Genomic DNA, 9,228 nt, shown 5'->3' on the forward strand with positions numbered 1-9,228 from the left:
GCATTCTGAGATCTGAAATCTCAAGCCTGCTTAATTTTGAGTAATCATGCCCTTGAATGCTTTCTAATTTGAATCAATATTTAGAGAAGCAACATCAGATGCAATCCACAATCAAAGTGACTAGTACCAGATGCAGACAAATCCCATAATGACCAGCAAAGTTTGTTTGCACTGAGTTTATGTTTATGTTTAGGCCAGAATTTTTCTTCTTGGTCAACAACATACATGTTAGAATTTTGCCCTTGATGTCTTGGCTTTTCTGCCATTGTGATATTTACCCTTTTAATGTGCTCCTTGTACCATATGCAGGTAGATGATTATAAATTTGAAAATTTCTTCAGGAGTTTTATTTACTCTTCTTATCATGGCAGTGAAGCATATAATCTTGCATTACTAATTCGCATCCAATCGTGTTGGTTTTTCATCGTGCCAATTAAATGATTGGATCACATACCATCACATTAACACCCGAAGTCTAGCTCCGCTGATCCAAAGGCAATGTGTGTTTACAGACCTCTCCAGCTCTCCTTGGGATTAAAAAAAAAAAAAAAAAAAAAAAAAAAAAAAAAAAAAAAAGAAAAGAAAAGAAAAGAAAGAAATAAAATCACAGTACCACTGTTAGGCTCAATACCCTTAAAACGTCTTAGTGAATCATAAATCACCTGAATCAGCAACCCCGAAGCACTACTTTGATCATCCATTAGAAACAAAGTTGCATTTTAATGACATTTGACAGAACTTATGCTGTGTTTCGTATGTAATGTAGGTGGATAATGATTACAAAAAATCATATCAACAAATGTAGCCTTAATTTCGAGAAGTCTATCATATGATTTCAAATACTTTCAAACTATAACTCTATAGTTCATTCTCTTTAACTACGGGTTAGGGTTGAGACAAATGGGATGCCCAGGTGAAACAAAAATGTTGAGATTGAGAAGAAAATATATGTGGTTCTCTAGATATTTAAGATTAGGGGCGAACATGGATAAGGTTGGGCCGGGTTTCTTAAAACCGTAGGTCCTTAAAACCCAACCAAGCCCAACCTAGCCCTGTCGGGTTCATGCCAACCAAACCCGGCCCTAATTGACCTTGGCAGGGCCACGTTGGGTTGGGTTGACCTAATTGGCCTTGATTTTTGCTAGGGTCAGGTTAACCAAGATTGCTCTTTCTATTTATGTCCTATGCATTAAAATAATAATAATAATAATAATAATAATAATAATAATAATAATAATAATAATAATAATAATAATAAAAAGCATCAGCATGAGGGAGGAAGGGTGGAAAATTACAGAGAAAACCCTAATTTCGCTTAGTTGGTAAATATATAGTGTGGGCTAAGGGTGTTAATCGGTTTGATTCTGGTGTAAACAGTTTGATTTGGTTCGGTGCAAGATTTTTTTTATGTAAAACGAAAATCGAATCATTTGATAAATGGTTTCATATATTAAAACCGAAAATATTTAGAAACGATTTCGATTTAACTGTTTTAAATGGTTTTCTTATGCTTTCTAATTTTTTATCCAAACAACTTCTTTACCTTTAAATTATTTAGTGAATCTTTCCTCGCAAGCCACCAAGCCTTCCCTTCGATCGAGTTCTCAATTTTGATTTTTTATGCATTTGTGTAACATTGAATTGAATTGTGTTATTGTTATATGGGTTTTTTTCTTTAATAGTTGTTTAATGTAAACTTAAATATTTTTATTAAAATGTATGTAAACACAACATTGAATAGCTTAAACTTAAACTTACTACATATATTTTAATCGGTTTAACGGTGTACCAATGGTTTAAACTTTAAAACCAAAATCAAACCATTTAATAAACAGTTTCATAGGTTTCTATTACCAAATATTGACAATTAACAACAAAACACAGGAGCGGCCTACCATTTGTATAAAAGATGAGCTAGGCTTAATCATTTTATTACTTTCTTTTTGACATTCTGAGATAAAGATTTGAGAGATTAAAGCAGGAATCACAGGATTGAAGCAGCAACCGATAGGTCATGGCCCTCACGGCACAATGGCTCAAGCAAGCCCATATCTACATTTTGTCCAAAAGTAGTAGCACCATTAACATTGATGCCAAAATTTCTTCAACAACAGCGTGAAAAGAGTTTCTTGAAAGTTTCGAGCATCCACATCTCTCAAGGATACACCTCTGGGTTTCAATGGTCACATATTATGAGTTTGGTTAAGTATGAGACTTTTCTTCAAACAATTGGTATGCACCATTGAATGTGCAGAACACTTCACATGAATTGATTGCAAGACTCTAAAATGTTTCAACCCAACAAGACCAAAATGAAGTATGCAAAATTAAACCAGTAAACCACTCTGGAGTCTGGTCTCAGCGTCCAACATCTTCGTTTTTAAACATCAAAGCCATGCAGAATGGGGCTTTTGGTATGTTTCATAACAATGCCCGTTCTTGGAACCCATTTCAGGAATTTAGAAGGGGAATGCATACCAAACTGGTATGATTTCATAGAATGTATTCCAGGTAATAATTTATTTGAATTGTTTTTTGGTAATACAACATAGTTATTTAAATTTGATTGGACATCCAGCAAAATCCATGGAATACGGGTTCCAAAGGCTATGGATCACACCGTTTTCCTATTTGTCAGGAAGTACGCACGTTTCAGAGGATACGGACAGCCACTTTCCTATTTCTCAGCAACTCAGGAGTTTTGAGGCAAAGTCATAACACGCCCTTTTCCTTACTAACTTAGAAAATGCTCCCTTGGCTATTTGAACAGATGCAGGGGAAATTTGTTTTGTCTGTTTAATCAGGGGTAGTTTGAAGCTTCTTCACCAAGGTGCCTCTCTCTCTCTCTCTCAAGCATTGAGCTTTGAACCAAATGTTGCATAATGCATTAAAGCACCATTGAGGCTATAAAGAAATTCTCATGAGAGATCCATTTTCTTTTCGTAATTTCCTAAAGAACTGTTATTGCATGAGTTGATTTGTCTAGTGCCGAATGAAGTTTGTTGGCTTTATTATTTATTGATTTTTTTTTTCTGTATTATTGGTTGTGGCATGTTCGTTTTCTAATTTTTTTTTGACTTTGGTGGCTGTTAGAAATTATTTTGATAAATTATAGGAGCGATGAAGTATAATTAGCATCCCAAGAATGTGGTTTCCATATATAACCAATGAATTTGAATTGATCATATGAGATGGACTGAAAGGAGTCACTTCACGTAGTTTATGACTCAATCCCGTTATTGATTTATAGATAAAATCAGGGTGAGTGGTTAATTGCAGTGTTGTGTCACTAGGATTCTCCCCCTTACATTCAATGATCTTCAAGTTTTCATCAATGATTTGGTAAAGTTTCTTGCAGAAAGGCTATTATTATATGTCAACATTTGAAAGTTTTATGCACAAGTTAGTTATGTTGCTATTGTTGTTTCTATGGTTGCACATTATTTCGTCCTTCATTTATAGATCTAATATTTTGGAATTTCAGTTTATTGTTTTCTTTTGATTTTTCTCTAGAAATATATTGCAATACATCACTCGGTGTTCTGCTTATAAGAGTTCTTTGCCTTGCATTTTTCACTAATACGTTAATTTTTAAAATATTTATTGGTTTATGTTATCTCATAATAATAAGTTTCCATTCCTCAATTGATATACTTAATTGAATATAGACTAAATCTTATATAATGGTAGCTTCTTCCATTCTTACTAATTCTATGAAAATTTTGCCATCTTCTTGCCTGATATATATTTTTAACCAGCTTTTGATCTATTTGTTCATTAACAGGATTTACAACATCTATCAGTGATATTGAAACTCTATTATTGGAAGTCTTTGTAGAACACATAAGATGGAAATAATTGGTATGTCGATGCTAGAGTTTCCATAACATTTTGCGAAGGGCTTGCTTTAATTCAAAATGTGGTAAAGTCAACAAGATTTATATTGGATCTTCCAGAGCTAAGCCACCAAGTTACAAACGAAAGGATAGAAAATTTCTAGACATGGATGCTTTTGATGAATCAAAGAATGATACGATTATATGGCTTTTACTTTCACAGTCTTCTACAACCATTTTCTTACATGGGGTTTCTGCATCTTCACACCTAATTTTATTGTTAGTTTTATACATTTACCGGGCTTGCAAGAAATGCACAATACCTAACATTGAAAATTCAAAACCAATGTTGAAGAATGCATACTTTTTATACTATTGGTTAGCTTTTTTATCTTGCTTGTGTCTATCTTTCTGTGATCTTCTGCTTTTCGTGTTAAACTTCCTCTCCGGGTTTAAACATGGTTGGTCTAATCTAAAAATTTTTTCCCAGTTGGATTTTGCATTCAGAACACTCACGTGGTTTGTGATCTCTACTTACCTGCACAACCATTTTTCTCATTCAAATGAGCGTACGTTCCCCATTTTACTAAGGATTTGGTGGGCCTTCTATTTCCTAATGTCTTTGTCCTATCTTGTTATGCATCTTGGTTTGTATTGGAAACATTCATCTATACCATTCTTGCTTTGGGTCTCCGATGTTGTATCCATTATTATTGGATTGTTCTTTTGTTATGCTGAGTTTTTTGGCAAGGGGCAAGAAGGTGAAGATCTTCATGTTTTGGAGCCTTTTTTGAAAATTAGTTCCAATCAAAGCAATGGTGATGATGGACAAAAGTCAAGAGTCAACGAAGATAGTGTGACTCCTTATGCATATGCCAATCTTTTTAGTATTTTTACTTTCTCTTGGATGAGCCCTTTGCTTGCACTTGGGTATAATAAAACATTGAACCTTGGAGATGTTCCTCAACTTGAAAATTATGATAGTGCCAATGTGGTGTTTGCTTGTTTTAGAAATAAACTTGAATCTAATGGTAATGGTAGTGGTAATGGTGGTCAGGTGAGCATACTCAAGCTGGTGAAGGCATTGATTTTCTTAACATGGAAAGAAATTCTATGGACAACTCTATTATCCATTGTGGGCACATTGTCTTCTTATGTTGGACCATACCTTATTGATCCCTTTGTCCAGTATCTTGATAGCAGTGACCAGATAAAATGTAGAGGATATGTATTAGTGTTTATGTTTTTTCTTTCAAAGCTCGTAGGGTGCCTCTCAGAAAGACACTTGTTCTTTCAATTACAAAAAATGTCAATTAGGGTCCGTACTGCTTTGTTCACAATAATCTATAAGAAGGGTCTCATGCTTTCAAGCCAATCAAAGCAGGGGCACACCAGTGGGGAGAATGTTAATTTGATGAGTGTTGATGTGGAGAGGACTGGTCTGTTTAGTTGGTATTTGCACGATATATGGATGGTTCCTATTCAAGTAGTTCTAGCTTTATTGATCTTATACAATAGCTTTGGGTTTGCTTCACTTGTAGCTTTTGTTGCCACAGTGATTTTGTTACTAGTAAATGTACCGCTAGGAAAACTACAAGAGAAATTTCAAGGAGAATTGATGGATTCAAAGGATTGACGGATGAAGGTGACATCTGAGGCTCTGAGAAATATGAGGATTCTCAAGCTCCAGGGTTGGGAGATGAAGTTCTTAGCTAAGATAATTGAGCTTAGGAACCTTGAAACAAGATGGTTAAAAAAATTACTTTATTCATCAGCTATGATTGCATTTTTCTACTTGTCTTCCCCCATGTTTGTATCCATGGTTACATTTGGGTTTTGTGTGTTTATGGGAATTCCCCTTGGGTCAGGGAAAATTCTATCTGCAATTGTTACATTTGAGATATTACGAGGACCAATTTATAATCTCCCAAACCTAATATCCATGGTAGTTCAGACTAAAGTTTCACTTGATAGAATATCATCATTCCTTTGTCTCAATGATCTTCATCCAAATATATTGCATGAGTGTTCACGCGATAGTGACGAAGTTGCAGTTGAGATAGTTAAGGGGAATTTCTCTTGGGACCTTCATTCACCAAATCTAACATTAAAAGATCTTAATTTCCGAGTGAAACATGGGATGCGAGTCGTTGTTTGTGGTTCTGTTGGATCAGGAAAGTCAAGCCTACTTTCATGCATATTGGGAGAAGTGCCGAAGGTATCTGGTGCCATTAAGTTGAATGGAACGAAGGCTTATGTTGCACAATCACCTTGGATACAAAGTGGCACGATAGTAGACAATATACTGTTTGGCAAGAAAATGGATAAGGAAAGGTACAAAATGATCATTGAAGCATGTTCATTGAAGAAGGACCTAGAATTGTTTGCCTTTGGGGATCAGACTATCATAGGGGAGCGGGGAATCAACCTGAGTGGTGGGCAGAAACAAAGAATCCAAATTGCACGTGCCTTGTACTATGATGCTGATATTTATTTGCTTGATGATCCCTTTAGTGCTGTGGATGCTCACACAGGAACTCATCTATTTAAGGTACTTGCTCCTTGACTACTACTTTTTAAAGATTTCTTTGATGAAACTGGCTTGATGTTGTACATATCATTACTCACCTCACAATTTTATCTATTAAAAATTAAGTTTGATCTAAGAAGATTGTAACTATGGTTGTCCAAATAGACAAGACGTATAGATACATGATATTAAAAGATGCATTTTTTCTTATATAAAACTTATAGTTTGATGTATCATTATGAAAGTAAACTATATGTATAACTATTTGGTTCTTTTAAATAATACAAATTATTTTAAAAAATGCATAAATGTGAACATTGGAACTTTTGTGACAGGAGTGTTTGATGGGGTTTTTGGGTTCAAAAACAGTAATTTACGCTACCCACCAAGTAGAGTTTTTGCCTTCTGCTGATCTTATCCTGGTGAGAATATTCTATCTTTTTTTCTCGACTTCCAGTCTGTCCACCTAGTTTTGAGTGTGAAGAAGAAATTCCATCTATTTGCCTTCTCTTGTTTGGCAGGTTATGAGAGATGGAAGGATTACTCAAGCAGAAAAATATGAAGAAATTCTTAGTTCAGGAATTGACTTTATGGAATTAGTGGGTGCATATAAGAAAGCATTGGCAATCCTTAATTCTGTTGAACATGGGGCTGTTTCGGATAATTTAATTATTGGTGAGGAAGATGATAATATAAAGGAAGATGGTAACATGTTATGTAGCAAAAATCCTAATCAAGATGATGGAGAAAAGGAAACCAAAAACTTCAAAACAGAAATTTTGGTTCAACTAGAAGGGCAACTTGTCCAAGAAGAAAAGAGAGAACAAGGTAGTGTTGGTCTTTCAGTCTACTGGAATTATGTTACTACTACACATAAAGTGACTTTAGTACCATTGATATTATTGGCACAAATTCTATTTCAACTTCTCTTACTGGATGGTGTGGGCTACTCCTGTTTCAGAAGATGTGAAACCTCATGTTAAAGGATCTACCCTTATCTTTGTATATACTGCTTTGACCCTTGGAAGCTCTTTTTGTGTACTTATAAGGTCCATGCTTGTTATAATTGTTGGATACAAGACAACCACTTTGCTTTTCAATAAAATGCATTTGTGCATTTTTCGTGCTTCCATGTCATTTTTTGATTCAACTCCAAGTGGAAGGATTCTAAATCGGGTCAGTAAATATGATTAGTTACCTATGATATCCAAATGATCTTATTTGATCACCATAAAGTTGTTATAATTCTAAATGAATTCTATTTCTATATGCAGGCATCCATAGATCAAAGTGCAATTGATACCTCTATTCCACATGAAACTGAAGAACTTCCTATGTCAATCATACAATTCCTAGGAACTATTGCAGTAATGTCACAGGTTGCATGGCAAATATTAATAGTTCTTATTCCGATGACTGTAGCATGCATTTGGTACCAAGTAAGTCTATAGCCTCTTCCACTTCTTATGATTAAAATTTCAAATCAAGCTCAATCACATTTTCTTTATGATTAATAGGTTGCTTCACGCTTTGTTTGATCAATATATTATGAATTTTATTTGTTTACACCAAATTTGATTTAGTGGTGGATGCATTTGTTCTTTGATGTTAATTTGGTATGTATTGGAAAAGAAAAGGGTGTTGAGTAGGTTTGTGGATAATTAAAGACATGTATGAAGGTGAGCTGATTACTAACTAGTGTAAGAACCATGGGAGGTCAAGGTAGGGAGTTTCCGATTTCTATTGGGTTGCATCAAGGTTTTTCTTTAAGCCCTTATTAGTTTACGCTTATCATGGATGACTTAACCAAGAACATCCAAGGTGATGTTCTGTGGTGTGTGCTTTTTGCTAATGATATTGTCCTTGTGGATGAGACAATTACATGGATTAACCATAAATTGGAGTTATGAATATCAACCTTGGAGTCACGAGGTCATAAGATTAGTAGAATAAAGATGGAGTATAATGTACATAACTTTAGTCACACAAGGACGGCTAGTGAAGCGGTGAAACTTGAGGAGAAAGTGATACCCCAAAGCGATTGTTTTAGATATCTGGGATCAATCATAAACAAGGAAAGGGATAACAGAATTAAAGTAGGATGGATGAAGTGAGAGAGGTCTCTGGGGTGTTGTGTGATTGACGCATAGCTTAAAGGAAAAATTCTATTGGATCTATGGTAAGACCGACTATGATATATGGGGTAGAATGTTGGGTAGTCAAGAAGCGTAACATAGATAAGCTAAGCGTAACAGAGATGAGGATGTTGAGATGGATGTGTGAAAAACTAGGAGAGATAAAATAAGGAATGACTTGGTTAGAGACGATTTGGGAGTTGGTTCTCAAGAGAGAGAGAGAGACTGACCTTGAGGAAGAAGCTTGAAACTATCCCCTGTTTCTGAAATCTTGATTATAAACGTTTTACATGTTCTGGCCCTTCTTCAACAAACCAAAAAAATTTTCCCGTAGTGAAAGTGCCTTGATGAGTTATTTCCGTGAGCAGAGGGAGCATTTCTAAGTCACAGATTAATTGGAGTGTATGACTTTGCATTGTAACTCCTGACTTCCCTTAGGAATTGGAAGAGAATGTGGCTGGTTCAAACCTCCAGAAAGCTCGTACTGAGAAGTAGGAAGGTTGGGGTCCTTGACCTTCCAATGGCTTTTCCTGAGAAATAGGAAAGCCGTGGGTCCATACATATATATATATATATCCTTTGGAACCCGTGTTCAGTGGGGATTGCGCTGAATTTTCAATTAAAGAAATACAAAGATAACGACAAGAATATTGATAGAAAATGTTTTCTGTGGGGGAGTGTAGTTCTTAACTGTACATGACCCAGACTAATGGGAGCCAGGGAAATA

General features: G+C 35.2%; 1 pseudogene; it reads left to right on the plus strand.

Annotated features, from left to right (window-relative positions):
• Positions 1-4,452: 4,452 nt before the first annotated feature.
• LOC122089585 lies at positions 4,453-8,996 on the plus strand (annotated as a pseudogene).
• Positions 8,997-9,228: the final 232 nt, after the last annotated feature.

Source organism: Macadamia integrifolia, chromosome 9 (genome assembly GCF_013358625.1).
Source record: "Macadamia integrifolia cultivar HAES 741 chromosome 9, SCU_Mint_v3, whole genome shotgun sequence".
Lineage (NCBI taxonomy): Eukaryota > Viridiplantae > Streptophyta > Magnoliopsida > Proteales > Proteaceae > Macadamia > Macadamia integrifolia.